Source organism: Ambystoma mexicanum, chromosome 13, assembly GCF_040938575.1.
Source record: "Ambystoma mexicanum isolate Mex_15411 chromosome 13, UKY_AmexF1_1, whole genome shotgun sequence".
NCBI lineage: Eukaryota > Metazoa > Chordata > Amphibia > Caudata > Ambystomatidae > Ambystoma > Ambystoma mexicanum.
In genome coordinates this window covers 43,462,019-43,480,606 of record NC_090938.1, presented here as the reverse complement: position 1 = coordinate 43,480,606, position 18,588 = coordinate 43,462,019, and positions in this window count along the sequence as shown.

The window sequence follows — 18,588 nt, the reverse complement described above, 5'->3', positions numbered from 1 at the left end:
AATGCTCTGCATGTTGCATCCCCTTGCGCGCAGTCCTTGCCCGATAAATTATCTTCATGTTGCATCCCCTTGTGTGCAGTCCTTGCCCCAGAAATTATCTTCATGTTGCATCCCCTTGTGGGCAGTCCTTGCCCCAGAAACTATCGTCATGTTGCATCCCCTTGTGCGCAGTCGTTGCCCCATGAATTATCATCATGTTGCATCCACTTGTGCGCAGTCCTTGCCCCATAAATGATCTTCATGTTGCATCCCCTTGTGCGCAGTCCTTGCCCCTTTAAACAATCTGCATGCTGCATCCACCTGTGCGCAGTCCTTGCCACATAAATACTCTGCATGTTGCACTCTGCATGCTGCATCCCCTTGTGTGCCGTCCTTGTCCCCATAAATGATATTCATGTTGCATTCCCTTGTGCGCAGTCCTTAGCCACATAAACTCTCTGCATGCTGCATCCCCTTGTGCGCAGTCCTTGCCCCATAAATGCTCTGCATGTTGCATCCACTTGTGCACATTCCTTGCCGCATAAATACTCTGCATGTTGCATCCCCTTGTGCGCAGTCCGTACCCACATAAACACTCTGCAAGCTGTATCCCCTTGCGTGCAGTCCTTGCCCCATAAATGGTCATGTTTCATCCCCTTGTGCGCAGTCCTTGCCGCATAAACACTCTGCATGTTGCATCCCCTGTGTGCAGTCCTTGTCCCTATAAACACTCTGCAAGCTGTATCCCCTTGCGCGCAGTCCTTGCCCCATAAATTATCTTCATGTTGCATCCACTTGTGCGCAGTCCTTGTCCCTATAAACACTCTGCGTGCTGCATCCCCTTGTGAGTAGCCCTTGCCCACATAAACACTCTGCATGTTGCATCCACTTGTGCGCAGTCCTTGCCGCATAAATACTCTGTATGTTGCATCCCTTTGTGCGCAGTCCTTGCGGCATAAATACTCTGCATGTTGCATCCACTTGTGCGCAGTCCTTGCCCCATAAATGATCTTCATGTTGCATCCACTTGTGCACAGTCCTTGCCCCATAAATGCTCTGCATGCTGCAACCCCTTGTGCGCAGTCCTTGCCGCACAAATACTCTGCATGTTGCATCCCTTTGTGCGCAGTCCTTGCCGCATAAATACTCTGCATGTTGCATCCCCTTGTGCGCAGTCCTTGCCCACATAAACACTCTGCATGCTGCATCCCCTTGTGCGCAGTCCTTGCCCCATAAATGTTTTGCATGTTGCATTTACTTGTGCGCAGTCCTTGCCGCATAAATACTCTGCATGTTGCATCCCCTTGTGTGGTCCTTGCCGCATAAATACTCTGCACGTTGCATCCCCTTGTGCGCAGTCCTTGCCCCTGTAAACAATCTGCAAGCTTTATCCTCTTGCGCGCAGTCCTTGCCCCATAAATGATCTTCATGTTGCACCCTTGTGCGCATTCCTTGCCCCATAAATGCTCTGCATGCTGCATCCCCTTTTGCACAGTTCTTGCTGCATAAATACTCTGCATGTTGCATCCACTTGTGTGCAGTCCTTGCCGCATTAATACTCTGAATGTTGCATCCCCTTGTGCGCAGTCCTTGCCCATATAAACACTCTGTAAGCTGTATCCCCTTGTGCGCAGTCCTTGCCTCATAAATTATCTTCATGTTGCATCCACTTGTGCGCAGTCCTTGCCGCATAAATACTCTACATGTTGCATCCCGTGTGCAGTTTTTGCCACATAAATACTCTGCAAGATGTATCCCCTTGCACGCAGTCCTTGCCCCATAAATGCTCTGCATGTTGCATCCACTTGTGCACAGTCCTTGCTGCATAAATACTCTGCATGTTGCATCCCCTTGTGCGCAGTCCTTGCCCCTATAAATACTCTGCAAGCTGTATCCCCTTGCGCGCAGTCCCTGCCCCATAAATTATCTTCATGTTGCATCCCCTTGTGTGCCGTCCTTGCCCCCATAAATGATATTCATGTTGCATCCTCTTGTGCGCAGTCCTTGCCCACATAAACACTCTGCATGCAGCATCCCCTTGTGCGCAGTCCTTGCCCCATAAATGCTCTGCATGTTGCATCCACTTGTGCACAGTCCTTGCCGCATAAATACTCTGCATGTTGCAACCCCTTGTGCGCAGTCCGTCCCCACATAAACACTCTGCAAGCTGTATCGCCTTGCGTGCAGTCCTTGCCCCATAAATGGTCTTCATGTTGCATCTCCTTGTGCGCAGTCCTTGCCGCATAAACACTGTGCATGTTGCATCCCCTGTGTGCAGTCCTTGCCCCTATAAACACTCTGCAAACTGTATCCCCCTGCACGCAGTCCTTCCCCCATAAATGCTCTGCATGTTGCATCCACTTGTGCGCAGTCCTTGCCGCATAAATACTCTGCATGTTGCATCCCCTTGTGCGCAGTCCTTGCCCCTATAAACACTCTGCAAGCTGTATCCCCTTGTGCGCAGTCCTTGCCCCATAAATTATCTTCATGTTGCATCCCCTTGTGTGCAGTCCTTGCCCCAGAAATTATCTTCATGTTGCATCCCCTTGTCGGCAGTCCTTGCCCCAGCAACTATCTTCATGTTGCATCCCCTTGTGCGCAGACCTTGCCCCATAAATGATCTTCATGTTGTATCCACTTGTGCGCAGTCCTTGCCCCATAAATGCTCTGCATGCTGCATCCCCTTGTGCGCAGTCCTTGCCCACATAAACTCTGCATGCTGAATCCCCTTGTGTGCCACCCATGCCCCCATAAATGCTCTGCATGTTGCATCCACTTGTGCATAGCCCATGTCCCTATAAACACTCTGCATGCTGCATCCGCTTGTGTGCAGTCCTTGCCCACATAAACACTCTGCATGTTGCACCCACTTGTGCGCATTCCTTGCCCCCATAAACGCTCTGCAAGCTGTATCCCCTTGTGTGCAGTCCTTGCCCCTGTAAACACTCTGCAAGCTGTATCCCCTTGCGCGCAATCCTTGCCCCATAAATTATCTTCATGTTGCATCCACTTGTGCGCAGTCCTTGCCCCATGAATGATCTTCATGTTGCATCCACTTGTGCGCAGTCCTTGTCCCTATAAACACTCTGCATGCTGCATCCCCTTGTGCGTAGCCTTTGCCCACATAAACACACACTCTGCATGCTGCATCCCCTTGTGCGCAGTCCTTGCCCCATAAATGTTCTGCATGTTGCATTTATTTGTGCGCAGTCCTTGCCGCATAAATACTCTGCATGTTGCATCCCCTTGTGTGGTCCTTGCCGCATAAATACTCTGCATGTTGTAACCCCTTGTGTGCAGTCCTTGCCCCTGTAAACAATCTGCAAGCTTTATCCCCTTGCACGCAGTCCTTGCCCCATAAATGATCACGTTGCACCCTTGTGCGCATTCCTTGCCCCCATAAACACTCTGCAAGCTGTATCCCCTTGTGTGCAGTCCCTGCCCCATAAATGCTCTGCATGCTGCATCCCCTTTTGCGCAGTTCTTGCTGCATAAATTCTCTGCATGTTGCATCCACTTGTGCGCAGTCCTTGCCGCATAAATACTCTGCATTATGCATCCCTTTGTGCGCAGTCCTTGCCCCTGTAAACAATCTGCAAGCTTTATCCCCTTGTGCACAGTCCTTGCCCCATAAATGATCTTCATGTTGCACCCTTGTGCGCATTCCTTGCACCATAAATGCTCTGCATGCTGCATCCCCTTTTGCGCAGTTCTTGCTGCATAAATACTCTGCATGTTGCATACACCTGTGTGCAGTCCTTGCCGCATCAATACTCTGAATGTTGCATCCCCTTGTGCGCAGTCCTTGCCCATATAAACACTCTGTAAGCTGTATCCCCTTGTGCGCAGTCCTTGCCTCATAAATTATCTTCATGTTGCATCCACTTGTGCGCAGTCCTTGCCGCATAAATACTCTACATGTTGCATCCCGTGTGCAGTTTTTGCCCCATAAATACTCTGCAAGATGTATCCCCTTGCACGCAGTCCTTGCCCCATAAATGCTCTGCATGTTGCATCCACTTGTGCACAGTCCTTACTGCATAAATACTCTGCATGTTGCATCCCCTTGTGCGCAGTCCTTGCCCCTATAAATACTCTTCAAGCTGTATCCCCTTGCGCGCAGTCCTTGTCCCATAAATTATCTTCATGTTGCATCCCCTTGTGTGCCGTCCTTGCCCCCAGAAATTATATTCATGTTGCATCCCCTTGTGCGCAGTCCTTGCCCACATAAACACTCTGCATGCTGCATCCCCTTGTGCGCAGTCCTTGCCGCATAAATGCTCTGCATGTTGCATCCACTTGTGCACAGTCCTTGCCGCATAAATACTCTGCATGTTGCATCCCCTTGTGCGCAGTCCGTACCCACATAAACACTCTGCAAGCTGTATCCCCTTGCGTGCAGTCCTTGCCCAATAAATGGTCTTGATGTTGCATCCCCTTGTGCGCTGTCCTTGCCGCATAAACACTCTGCATGTTGCATCCCCTGTGTGCAGTCCTTGCCCCAATAAACACTCTGCAAGCTGTATCCCCTTGCGCGCAGTCCTTGCCCCATAAATGCTCTGCATGTTGCATCCACTTGTGCGCAGTCCTTGCCGCATAAATACTCTGCATGTTGCATCCCCTTGTGCGCAGTCCTTGCCCCTATAAACACTCTGCAAGCTGTATCCCCTTGCGCGCAGTCCTTGCCCCATAAATTATCTTCATGTTGCATCCCCTTGTGTGCAGTCCTTGCCCCAGAAATTATCTTCATGTTGCATCCCCTTGTCGGCAGTCCTTGCCCCAGCAACTATCTTCATGTTGCATCCCGTTGAGCGCAGTCCTTGCCCCATAAATGATCTTCATGTTGCATCCACTTGTGCGCAGTCCTTGCCCCATAAATGCTCTGCATGCTGCATCCCCTTGTGCGCAGTCCTTGCCGCATAAATACTCTGCATGTTGCATCCCTTTGTGCGCAGTCCTTGCCGCATAAATACTCTGCATGTTGCATCCCCTTGTGCGCAGTCCTTGCCCACATAAACACTCTGCATGCTGCATCCCCTTGTGCGCAGTCCTTGCCCCATAAATGTTTTGCATGTTGCAATTACTTGTGCGCAGTCCTTGCCGCATAAATACTCTGCATGTTGCATCCCCTTGTGTGGTCCTTGCCGCATAAATACTCTGCATGTTGCATCCCCTTGTGCGCAGTCCTTGCCCCTGTAAACAATCTGCAAGCTTTATCCCCTTGCCCGCAGTCCTTGCCCCATAAATGATCTTCATGTTGCACCCTTGTGCGCATTCCTTGCCCCATAAATGCTCTGCATGCTGCATCCCCTTTTGCACAGTTCTTGCTGCATAAATACTCTGCATGTTGCATCTACTTGTGTGCAGTCCTTGCCGCATTAATACTCTGAATGTTGCATCCCCTTGTGCGCAGTCCTTGCCCTTATAAACACTCTGTAAGCTGTATCCCCTTCTGCGCAGTCCTTGCCTCATAAATTATCTTCATGTTGCATCCACTTGTGCGCAGTCCTTGCCGCATAAATACTCTACATGTTGCATCCCGTGTGCAGTTTTTGCCACATAAATACTCTGCAAGATGTATCCCCTTGCACGCAGTCCTTGCCCCATAAATGCTCTGCATGTTGCATCCCCTTGTGCGCAGTCCTTGCCCCTATAAATATTCTGCAAGCTGTATCTCCTTGCGCGCAGTCCCTGCCCCATAAATTATCTTCATGTTGCATCCCCTTGTGTGCCGTCCTTGCCCCCATAAATGATATTCATGTTGCATCCCCTTGTGCGCAGTCCTTGCCCACATAAACACTCTGCATGCAGCATCCTCTTGTGTGCAGTCCTTGCCCCATAAATGCTCTGCATGTTGCATCCACTTGTGCACAGTCCTTGCAGCATAAATACTCTGCATGTTGCATCCCCTTGTGCGCAGTCCGTACCCACATAAACACTCTGCAAGCTGTATCCCCTTGCGTGCAGTCCTTGCCCCATAAATGGTCTTCATGTTGCATCTCCTTGTGCGCAGCCCTTGCCGCATAAACACTGTGCATGTTGCATCCCCTGTGTGCAGTCCTTGCCCCTATAAAAACTCTGCAAACTGTATCCCCTTGCGCGCAGTCCTTGCCCCATAAATGCTCTGCATGTTGCATCCACTTGTGCGCAGTCCTTGCCGCATAAATACTCTGCATGTTGCATCCCCTTGTGCGCAGTCCTTGCCCCTATAAACACTCTGCAAGATGTATCCCCTTGCACGCAGTCCTTGCCCCATAAATGCTCTGCATGTTGCATCCACTTGTGCACAGTCCTTGCTGCATAAATACTCTGCATGTTGCATCCCCTTGTGCGCAGTCCTTGCCCCTATAAATACTCTGCAAGCTGTATCCCCTTGCGCGCAGTCCCTGCCCCATAAATTATCTTCATGTTGCATCCCCTTGTGTGCCGTCCTTGCCCCCATAAATGATATTCATGTTGCATCCTCTTGTGCGCAGTCCTTGCCCACATAAACACTCTGCATGCAGCATCCCCTTGTGCGCAGTCCTTGCCCCATAAATGCTCTGCATGTTGCATCCACTTGTGCACAGTCCTTGCCGCATAAATACTCTGCATGTTGCAACCCCTTGTGCGCAGTCCGTCCCCACATAAACACTCTGCAAGCTGTATCGCCTTGCGTGCAGTCCTTGCCCCATAAATGGTCTTCATGTTGCATCTCCTTGTGCGCAGTCCTTGCCGCATAAACACTGTGCATGTTGCATCCCCTGTGTGCAGTCCTTGCCCCTATAAACACTCTGCAAACTGTATCCCCCTGCACGCAGTCCTTCCCCCATAAATGCTCTGCATGTTGCATCCACTTGTGCGCAGTCCTTGCCGCATAAATACTCTGCATGTTGCATCCCCTTGTGCGCAGTCCTTGCCCCTATAAACACTCTGCAAGCTGTATCCCCTTGTGCGCAGTCCTTGCCCCATAAATTATCTTCATGTTGCATCCCCTTGTGTGCAGTCCTTGCCCCAGAAATTATCTTCATGTTGCATCCCCTTGTCGGCAGTCCTTGCCCCAGCAACTATCTTCATGTTGCATCCCCTTGTGCGCAGACCTTGCCCCATAAATGATCTTCATGTTGTATCCACTTGTGCGCAGTCCTTGCCCCATAAATGCTCTGCATGCTGCATCCCCTTGTGCGCAGTCCTTGCCCACATAAACTCTGCATGCTGAATCCCCTTGTGTGCCACCCATGCCCCCATAAATGCTCTGCATGTTGCATCCACTTGTGCATAGCCCATGTCCCTATAAACACTCTGCATGCTGCATCCGCTTGTGTGCAGTCCTTGCCCACATAAACACTCTGCATGTTGCACCCACTTGTGCGCATTCCTTGCCCCCATAAACGCTCTGCAAGCTGTATCCCCTTGTGTGCAGTCCTTGCCCCTGTAAACACTCTGCAAGCTGTATCCCCTTGCGCGCAATCCTTGCCCCATAAATTATCTTCATGTTGCATCCACTTGTGCGCAGTCCTTGCCCCATGAATGATCTTCATGTTGCATCCACTTGTGCGCAGTCCTTGTCCCTATAAACACTCTGCATGCTGCATCCCCTTGTGCGTAGCCTTTGCCCACATAAACACACACTCTGCATGCTGCATCCCCTTGTGCGCAGTCCTTGCCCCATAAATGTTCTGCATGTTGCATTTATTTGTGCGCAGTCCTTGCCGCATAAATACTCTGCATGTTGCATCCCCTTGTGTGGTCCTTGCCGCATAAATACTCTGCATGTTGTAACCCCTTGTGTGCAGTCCTTGCCCCTGTAAACAATCTGCAAGCTTTATCCCCTTGCACGCAGTCCTTGCCCCATAAATGATCACGTTGCACCCTTGTGCGCATTCCTTGCCCCCATAAACACTCTGCAAGCTGTATCCCCTTGTGTGCAGTCCCTGCCCCATAAATGCTCTGCATGCTGCATCCCCTTTTGCGCAGTTCTTGCTGCATAAATTCTCTGCATGTTGCATCCACTTGTGCGCAGTCCTTGCCGCATAAATACTCTGCATTATGCATCCCTTTGTGCGCAGTCCTTGCCCCTGTAAACAATCTGCAAGCTTTATCCCCTTGTGCACAGTCCTTGCCCCATAAATGATCTTCATGTTGCACCCTTGTGCGCATTCCTTGCACCATAAATGCTCTGCATGCTGCATCCCCTTTTGCGCAGTTCTTGCTGCATAAATACTCTGCATGTTGCATACACCTGTGTGCAGTCCTTGCCGCATCAATACTCTGAATGTTGCATCCCCTTGTGCGCAGTCCTTGCCCATATAAACACTCTGTAAGCTGTATCCCCTTGTGCGCAGTCCTTGCCTCATAAATTATCTTCATGTTGCATCCACTTGTGCGCAGTCCTTGCCGCATAAATACTCTACATGTTGCATCCCGTGTGCAGTTTTTGCCCCATAAATACTCTGCAAGATGTATCCCCTTGCACGCAGTCCTTGCCCCATAAATGCTCTGCATGTTGCATCCACTTGTGCACAGTCCTTACTGCATAAATACTCTGCATGTTGCATCCCCTTGTGCGCAGTCCTTGCCCCTATAAATACTCTTCAAGCTGTATCCCCTTGCGCGCAGTCCTTGTCCCATAAATTATCTTCATGTTGCATCCCCTTGTGTGCCGTCCTTGCCCCCAGAAATTATATTCATGTTGCATCCCCTTGTGCGCAGTCCTTGCCCACATAAACACTCTGCATGCTGCATCCCCTTGTGCGCAGTCCTTGCCGCATAAATGCTCTGCATGTTGCATCCACTTGTGCACAGTCCTTGCCGCATAAATACTCTGCATGTTGCATCCCCTTGTGCGCAGTCCGTACCCACATAAACACTCTGCAAGCTGTATCCCCTTGCGTGCAGTCCTTGCCCAATAAATGGTCTTGATGTTGCATCCCCTTGTGCGCTGTCCTTGCCGCATAAACACTCTGCATGTTGCATCCCCTGTGTGCAGTCCTTGCCCCAATAAACACTCTGCAAGCTGTATCCCCTTGCGCGCAGTCCTTGCCCCATAAATGCTCTGCATGTTGCATCCACTTGTGCGCAGTCCTTGCCGCATAAATACTCTGCATGTTGCATCCCCTTGTGCGCAGTCCTTGCCCCTATAAACACTCTGCAAGCTGTATCCCCTTGCGCGCAGTCCTTGCCCCATAAATTATCTTCATGTTGCATCCCCTTGTGTGCAGTCCTTGCCCCAGAAATTATCTTCATGTTGCATCCCCTTGTCGGCAGTCCTTGCCCCAGCAACTATCTTCATGTTGCATCCCGTTGAGCGCAGTCCTTGCCCCATAAATGATCTTCATGTTGCATCCACTTGTGCGCAGTCCTTGCCCCATAAATGCTCTGCATGCTGCATCCCCTTGTGCGCAGTCCTTGCCGCATAAATACTCTGCATGTTGCATCCCTTTGTGCGCAGTCCTTGCCGCATAAATACTCTGCATGTTGCATCCCCTTGTGCGCAGTCCTTGCCCACATAAACACTCTGCATGCTGCATCCCCTTGTGCGCAGTCCTTGCCCCATAAATGTTTTGCATGTTGCAATTACTTGTGCGCAGTCCTTGCCGCATAAATACTCTGCATGTTGCATCCCCTTGTGTGGTCCTTGCCGCATAAATACTCTGCATGTTGCATCCCCTTGTGCGCAGTCCTTGCCCCTGTAAACAATCTGCAAGCTTTATCCCCTTGCCCGCAGTCCTTGCCCCATAAATGATCTTCATGTTGCACCCTTGTGCGCATTCCTTGCCCCATAAATGCTCTGCATGCTGCATCCCCTTTTGCACAGTTCTTGCTGCATAAATACTCTGCATGTTGCATCTACTTGTGTGCAGTCCTTGCCGCATTAATACTCTGAATGTTGCATCCCCTTGTGCGCAGTCCTTGCCCTTATAAACACTCTGTAAGCTGTATCCCCTTCTGCGCAGTCCTTGCCTCATAAATTATCTTCATGTTGCATCCACTTGTGCGCAGTCCTTGCCGCATAAATACTCTACATGTTGCATCCCGTGTGCAGTTTTTGCCACATAAATACTCTGCAAGATGTATCCCCTTGCACGCAGTCCTTGCCCCATAAATGCTCTGCATGTTGCATCCCCTTGTGCGCAGTCCTTGCCCCTATAAATATTCTGCAAGCTGTATCTCCTTGCGCGCAGTCCCTGCCCCATAAATTATCTTCATGTTGCATCCCCTTGTGTGCCGTCCTTGCCCCCATAAATGATATTCATGTTGCATCCCCTTGTGCGCAGTCCTTGCCCACATAAACACTCTGCATGCAGCATCCTCTTGTGTGCAGTCCTTGCCCCATAAATGCTCTGCATGTTGCATCCACTTGTGCACAGTCCTTGCAGCATAAATACTCTGCATGTTGCATCCCCTTGTGCGCAGTCTGTACCCACATAAACACTCTGCAAGCTGTATCCCCTTGCGTGCAGTCCTTGCCCCATAAATGGTCTTCATGTTGCATCTCCTTGTGCGCAGCCCTTGCCGCATAAACACTGTGCATGTTGCATCCCCTGTGTGCAGTCCTTGCCCCTATAAAAACTCTGCAAACTGTATCCCCTTGCGCGCAGTCCTTGCCCCATAAATGCTCTGCATGTTGCATCCACTTGTGCGCAGTCCTTGCCGCATAAATACTCTGCATGTTGCATCCCCTTGTGCGCAGTCCTTGCCCCTATAAACACTCTGCAAGCTGTATCCCCTTGTGCGCAGTCCTTGCCCCATAAATTATCTTCATGTTGCATCCCCTTGTGTGCAGTCCTTGCCCCAGAAATTATCTTCATGTTGCATCCCCTTGTCGGCAGTCCTTGCCCCAGCAACTATCTTCATGTTCATCCCCTTGTGCGCAGACCTTGCCCCATAAATGATCTTCATGTTGTATCCACTTGTGCGCAGTCCTTGCCCCATAAATGCTCTGCATGCTGCATCCCCTTGTGCGCAGTCCTTGCCCACATAAACTCTGCATGCTGAATCCCCTTGTGTGCCACCCATGCCCCCATAAATGCTCTGCATGTTGCATCCACTTGTGCATAGCCCATGTCCCTATAAACACTCTGCATGCTGCATCCGCTTGTGTGCAGTCCTTGCCCACATAAACACTCTGCATGTTGCACCCACTTGTGCGCATTCCTTGCCCCCATAAACGCTCTGCAAGCTGTATCCCCTTGTGTGCAGTCCTTGCCCCTGTAAACACTCTGCAAGCTGTATCCCCTTGCGCGCAGTCCTTGCCCCATAAATTATCTTCATGTTGCATCCACTTGTGCGCAGTCCTTGCCCCATGAATGATCTTCATGTTGCATCCACTTGTGCGCAGTCCTTGTCCCTATAAACACTCTGCATGCTGCATCCCCTTGTGCGTATGTCGCGCTCCGGATGTTCCACGATCTGTCTGGGGGATCACTTGGGCTAGATGCCGCTAAAGTAATTCAGACTTCCTTCCTGAGAGCACAGCGTGCAGGGAAAAGAACACCTGTCAGGCCAAGGGCTCAGGCAAGAAGGCGGAACGCACAGCGGAACTAGAGGGAAGAAAACAAACAAAGCAAATATTACATACCGTTTGTTGACAATTCCAGTCCCTCTACCCCCTCCGAGACCCACAAGCTTACCTGTGTATTCCTTTTTTCCAGCGGAATACCTACTTGTGATAAGACACAAGACTGGGAGTGAGTGAAGGTCAGAGGAAGTGTTCTTTCTCGAAAGAAGGGGGATCAAAGACTTTCCCCCAATAATGGATAAGTAACGTCGACAGCAAAGCGTCCACAATCCAATGAGTGAAAGCAAAATCCAATGTTCCGAAATCAAATGAGCGGGGAAAAAAAACAGCAGAGCATCCCACAATCCAAGGAGTGAAGCCAGGAGCCAAGTGTCCCAAGGTCCAAAGAGACAGAGCGATGCAGCGAAGCGTCCCAAAAACACCAACAAATGATGAGCACAGCAAAGCGTCCAACAAAAAAACCCACAAACAAAAAAGGTCAAGCAAAATTCACCGGGTGTAAATAAACAGCGCCGTTCTTGCTAGCGCGGTAAACAACACTTCAGGGAGAAATTAGAAGTGGTGTAAGATTTCTCAAACGCCTGGATGTAGGGTGTTTCTTTCTTCGCTCGGGGAGCAGATGGCCAGGAGCGATTGAGGAACACGGGGTTGAAGGGAGCCGGGAGCCAGACATGAGGAGCAGAACCCAAAGCAAGTCCGGTGTGTATTCCGAGGTCGAGCAGGGGAGGAGATCAAACGGAGGTCTAAGACAGGATCAGGAAAACGGATAACAAGGTCCAAGGCAAAGGTAGGATTCGGCAACCAGGTAAGCAAGGAATCGGGAAAAGAACAACTTATCCCAGGAGTGTAGCTCGCGTAATCCAATGGTTTAGGAGCACCGGCTTACTGGGGGCGTGGCCAGATATAGGAAGTGAATACAAAGGAGGCGTGAAACGCATGCAAAAGAAAGTGAAAACGTTCCAAAGGATCCTTGCAGGCACGGTCCTCTTGGGAGATGTAGTTGTTTACTGGCGGTGGCGTCGGCGTTGCTGTAAACGCCAGGCCAAACGCCACGGGCTTCTCCCCTGGACATAAGAATGCCCTAGGAAACCAGGGGGCGTGACAGTACCCCACCTCAAAGATGGGCGACCCCCGGGTCTCGAACCACGAGACCGGAGAAACGCCTGCAAAAGATGCGGAGCGTGGAGATTCGAGGCGGGCTCCCAGGTACGATCTTCTGGGCCATAGCCTTTCCAATCCACTAGATAATGCCGGGTACCCCGGACCACTCGGGTATCTAATATAGCCTGTACCTCATATTCCTCTTCCCCCTGAATCGTAATGGGAGCGGGACGATTGCACAAGCGCGTACCGGCAACATAAGGCCGCAATAGGGAGACATGGAACACGGGGTGGATCTTCCGAGGTGAAGGTATGTCCAAGCGATAGGCTACTGCGTTAATGCATCGTGTGATGGTATAGGGACCTACGTAGCGAGGGTTCAGCTTACGTTTGCCCGGTATGCGAAGGTGCACAGTGGATAGCCAGACCTTATCCCCCAGGTGATACTGCGGGGCTGACCTGCGATGCCTATCAGCATTTCGTTTTGTGCGATCCTGTGCTTGGTGTAGATGCTGAAGCACATTGGCACGGATAGACCGTAACGACTGGGCTGTTGCCTGAGCTGCGGGTACTCGTGCCACCGAAGGAAGGATGGACGGTAGAACTCGAGGATGTAAACCGTACATGGCATAGACAGGTGAACAACCAGCCGATGCATGGCAGGCATTGTTGTAAGCGAATTCCGCAGCCCCCAATACGGACAGCCAGTCCGATTGATATTGCAGACATAAACATCGAAGATACTGCTCCATGGTGGCATTAAGACGTTCTGTCTGCCCGTCCGTCTGAGGATGGTATGCTGAGGACAGGCGAACGTCAATGCCAAGAAAACGGGTGAGAGCCAACCAAAAACGCGAGGTGAATTGGGATCCACGGTCTGAGATAAGGACCAGAGGAAGGCCGAATAGGCGGACCACCTGTTCGAAAAACAACTTGGCCAATGCAGGAGCAGAAGGGACACCTTTGCAAGGGATAAACCGGGCCATCTTGGTGAAGGTATCTACTACCACCAGGATAGTGGTTAACCCTTGGACCGGTGGTAGTTCCACCACGAAATCAAGTGACACAGTGTGCCATGGACGTGACGGGATGGGCATTTTCTGGAGAAGCCCCACCGGTTTTCCAGGTACCGTTTTACATTGTGTACATACGGCACATTTGGATACATACTCTGCCACATCCCGTTTCATATTGGGCCACCAACACCACCAGAGGAGTAGGTCAGTTGTCTTAGTTTGTCCTGGATGGGCCGCTAGGCGAGTATCATGGGACCAGTTTAGGGCCTGTAACCGAGTCCGGGCATCAGGGATATATAGGCGTTCCTGTACATAAGGTAATCCCGATATCAACCGTGCTTTTAGCCCTTGAAGAACCTCCCCATGGTCTGCAGCCCAATGGCGGATCCGTCCTAGTAACGAACCGGTTGCAGCACAGACACACATAACAGTGTTGTTTGGCAAAACAGGAAGAATTGCCTCCTCGGAGGGTGTATCAACTCCGATGCGAGAGAGTGCATCAGCCTTGCCATGCAAGGGGCCCGGTCGATAAGAAACCGTGAAATTGAATTGTGCAAAAAACAAATGCCACCTGATTTGTCTAGAGTTGGTACATTTCACCGTAGATAGAGCTTGTAGGTTACGGTGGTCCGTATAAACCGTGACAGGGTGTCGTCCCCCCAGTAGATGGTGTCTCCACTCCTTAAAAGCAGCTCAAATAGCCAGTAGCTCTCGTTCCATTATGGTATAATGTCTTTCCGGGGGAGTCAATTTCCTGGAAAAAAAAGCTACAGGGTGTAGCTGCCGAGTCGTGGGGCATTTTTGAGACAAGATAGCCCCAAGGGCAAGGGCAGAGGCATCAGCATCGATGATAAAAGGCAGTAGGGGGTCTGGATGTAGCAAGACCGGAGCCGTAGTAAACGCCTCTTTCAAGGTCTGAAAGGCGGCCTGAGCCTGAGTGTCCCAACAAAAGGGAACTGAAGGACTGGTAAGGGGTGTCAATGGGGCTACGATGGCTGAAAAGGATGCAATGAAACGTCTATAAAAATTAGCAAATCCTAGGAAAGATTGCAAACTCTTAAGCGAAGTGGGAGCAGGCCACTCAAGGACTGCTCGTATCTTTGCATCGTGCATATGAACACCCTGAGAGGATATCACGAACCCTAGAAACTCCACAGAGGAAACGTGAAAGGCACATTTTTCAGCTTTTGCATATAACCCATGTTCCCGAAGACGGAGCAACACCGTCCGAACATGTTCCTCATGTTGTGATAACGTTTCAGAGAATATTAATATATCATCCAGATATATTACAACAAAAACAGCCAACAAATCTCGGTAGATGTCATTGACAAAGTGTTGGAACGTTGTGGGGGCGTTACATAGGCCAAACGGCATTACTAGATATTCAAAAAGGCCGTATTTGCACTTAAAGGCAGTCTTCCATTCGTCGCCCGCACGCACTCTCACCAGATTGTAGGCCCCTCTTAAATCTAGTTTCGTAAAGAGTTTGGCGGTGGAGAGGCGATCCAACAATTCCGAAATGAGGGGTAATGGATACTGATTTTTTATTGTCACAGCGTTAAGTGCACGATAATCTACACAAGGCCGGAGATCCCCCTCCTTTTTAGGGACAAAAAAAATCGGGGAAGCAGCTGGAGAACGGGAAGGTCTTATATGGCCCAGTCTCAGAGACTTCTCAATGTACTCCTTTAGGTGCTCTTCCTCGGGCCGTGCCAAGGAATATATCCGTCCATGGGGGAGAATGGCATTGGGTACCAAATCAATCGGGCAGTCGTATTCCCGATGCGGCGGCAGTTGTTCAGACAAACCCTTGTCAAACACCTCAATCAGGTCCTGATATGCAGAAGGTATTTCCATCGTCGCCCTAGTAGTAGCGTTACAAGTGAGTGTACTCGAAACCAGAGCCCTGCATGGAGAGGGGAGAGATGTCCCCTGAACTGGAAAGCAATCCTCCAAACACAAGGGAGAAGAAAAAAGCACTGTTTCTTCCACCCAATCAATGATAGGGTTATGTTTACGCAACCACGGGAGGCCCAAAATGACCCCAAATTGCGGTGCAGAAATGAGATCGAAAGACAGGTATTCTGTATGCCCTTCCGTTGTGCTCATTCGCAAGGGTTGTGTTTGTTTTACGACATGACCCGAAACCAAACAGGAGCCATCTACTGCATAGACAAGTTCTGGTGACTCCTTAGGATCTACCAGGATACCATAGGTTGCTGCCAGATGTTCATCCATATAATTACCTGTTGCCCCGGAATCTATCATGACTGGACTAGAAAAAACTTGAGAGTTGGGCAACACAAAAGACATATCTAAGTATATGTGCGCGGCAGCGGCATGGAGGAATGAGCCATTGGAAGGCTGACCCTTCACATCGGCTCGATTTGGGGACGGGCTGTGGCGTTTCCCGCCCGTTTAGCAGGGCGTTTAGGGCAGACACGAATGAAGTGTCCCGTCTGTCCACAATACAGACATACATTGTTTTGCATTCTTCTCTCCCTCTCTGCCTTTGAGAGGGGACCTTTTACTGCCCCAATTTGCATGGGTTCTACATCCCCGGAGGCTGGAGAGGATCCCAATTCGGGTTTGCCAGGACATAGATCAGGGTGACGGCGTTCTCCACGCCTTTGTTGCAGCCGAGCATCGACCTGCAACACCAAATCAAGCAATTCAGGAAATACTGAAGGGACAGAAGGGACGACAGATAACGCGTCCTTAAGTTCGTCTGATAATCCCTTATAAAAGACTGCCGCCTTTTTAGATTCAGGCCAAGAGGTTTCTGCGGCCAGCTGATTGAATCGGGCTAAATATGCCAAAAGGGGTTGTTTACCCTGGGATATTGCCAGAAATTCTAGGTCCGAAGCCTGAGCCTTATATCTGGTATCAAAGACCAGATTCATGGCGACAAGTAGGGCATCGAAATCGTACAAAACCGGGTCATCGGACTCCAGCAACGGATTCGCCCAGGCCGCAGCCATACCCCCTAGATGAGAGAGCACAAAAGCTGCTTTTGTTTCAGAATTAGGAAATGCCAAAGGACGGCATAGAAAATGTAAACGACATTGATTGACAAATGTCCTATACATTTTGGGATCTCCCGTGAAGCTTTCCGGTGGTGCCAATGGAAAAGGACCCGGCAACACCACAGGGGCTAGGGGTGTCGGAGGAACCGGTGGCGGTACAGGAGCGGGAACATCCCCAAACTCCTCATCCACCGGCAAGGGTTGCACAAAGCTTTGCATGACATCCATGCGTTGGTGCAAAGCGGCATGTGCTGCTGCCATGTCTGTGCGTAACGTGGTAAAGGCTTGCATCATAGCAGCCATAGGATCCGCATTAGGATCCATCTCGGACAGACAGGCACCAGTATTGGGCTCCTAAATCTGTCGCGCTCCGGATGTTTCACGATCTGTCTGGGGGATCACTTGGGCTAGATGCCGCTAAAGTAATTCAGACTTCCTTCCTGAGAGCACAGCGTGCAGGGAAAAGAACACCTGTCAGGCCAAGGGCTCAGGCAAGAAGGCGGAACGCACAGCGGAGCTAGAGGGAAGAAAACAAACAAAGCAAATATTACATACCGTTTGTTGACAATTCCAGTCCCTCTACCCCCTCCGAGACCCACAAGCTTACCTGTGTATTGCTTTTTTCCAGCGGAATACCTACTTGTGATAAGACACAAGACTGGGAGTGAGTGAAGGTCAGAGGAAGTGTTCTTTCTCGAAAGAAGGGGGATCAAAGACTTTCCCCCAATAATGGATAAGTAACGTCGACAGCAAAGCGTCCACAATCCAATGAGTGAAAGCAAAATCCAATGTTCTGAAATCAAATGAGCGGGGAAAAAAAAAACAGCAGAGCGTCCCACAATCCAAGGAGTGAAGCCAAGAGCCAAGTGTCCCAAGGTCCAAAGAGACAGAGTGATGCAGCGAAGCGTCCCAAAAACACCAACAAATGATGAGCACAGCAAAGCGTCCAACAAAAAAACCCACAAACAAAAAAGGTCAAGCAAAATTCACCGGGTGTAAATAAACAGCGCCGTTCTTGCTAGCGCGGTAAACAACACTTCAGGGAGTAATTAGAAGTGGTGTAAGATTTCTCGAACGCCTGGATGTAGGGTGTTTCTTTCTTCGCTCGGGGAGCGGATGGCCAGGAGCGATTGAGGAACACGGGGTTGAAGGGAGCCGGGAGCCAGACATGAGGAGCAGAACCCAAAGCAAGTCCGGTGTGTATTCCGTGGACGAGCAGGGGAGGAGATCAAACGGAGGTCTAAGACAGGATCAGGAAAACGGATAACAAGGTCCAAGGCAAAGGTAGGATTCGGCAACCAGGTAAGCAAGGAATCGGGAAAAGAACAACTTATCCCAGGAGTGTAGCTCGCGTAACGCAATGGTTTAGGAGCACCGGCTTACTGGGGGCGTGGCCAGATATAGGAAGTGAATACAAAGGAGGCGTGAAACGCACGCAAAAGAAAGTGAAAACGTTCCAAAGGATCCTTGCAGGCACGGTCCTCTTGGGAGATGTAGTTGTTTACTGGCGTTGGCGTCGGCGTTGCTGTAAACGCCAGGCCAAACGCCACGGGCTTCTCCCCTGGACATAAGAATGCCCTAGGAAACCGGGGGGCGTGACAGCGTAGCCTTTGCCCACATAAACACACACTCTGCATGCTGCATCCCCTTGTGCGCAGTCCTTGCCCCATAAATGTTCTGCATGTTGCATTTATTTGTGCGCAGTCCTTGCCGCATAAATACTCTGCATGTTGCATCCCCTTGTGCGCAGTCCTTGCCCCTGTAAACAATCTGCAAGCTTTATCCCCTTGCGCGCAGTCCTTGCCCCATAAATGATCATGTTGCACCCTTGTGCGCATTCCTTGCCCCCATAAACACTCTGCAAGCTGTATCCCCTTGTGTGCAGTTCTTGCCCCATAAATGCTCTGCATGCTGCATCCCCTTTTGCGCAGTTCTTGCTGCATAAATTCTCTGCATGTTGCAT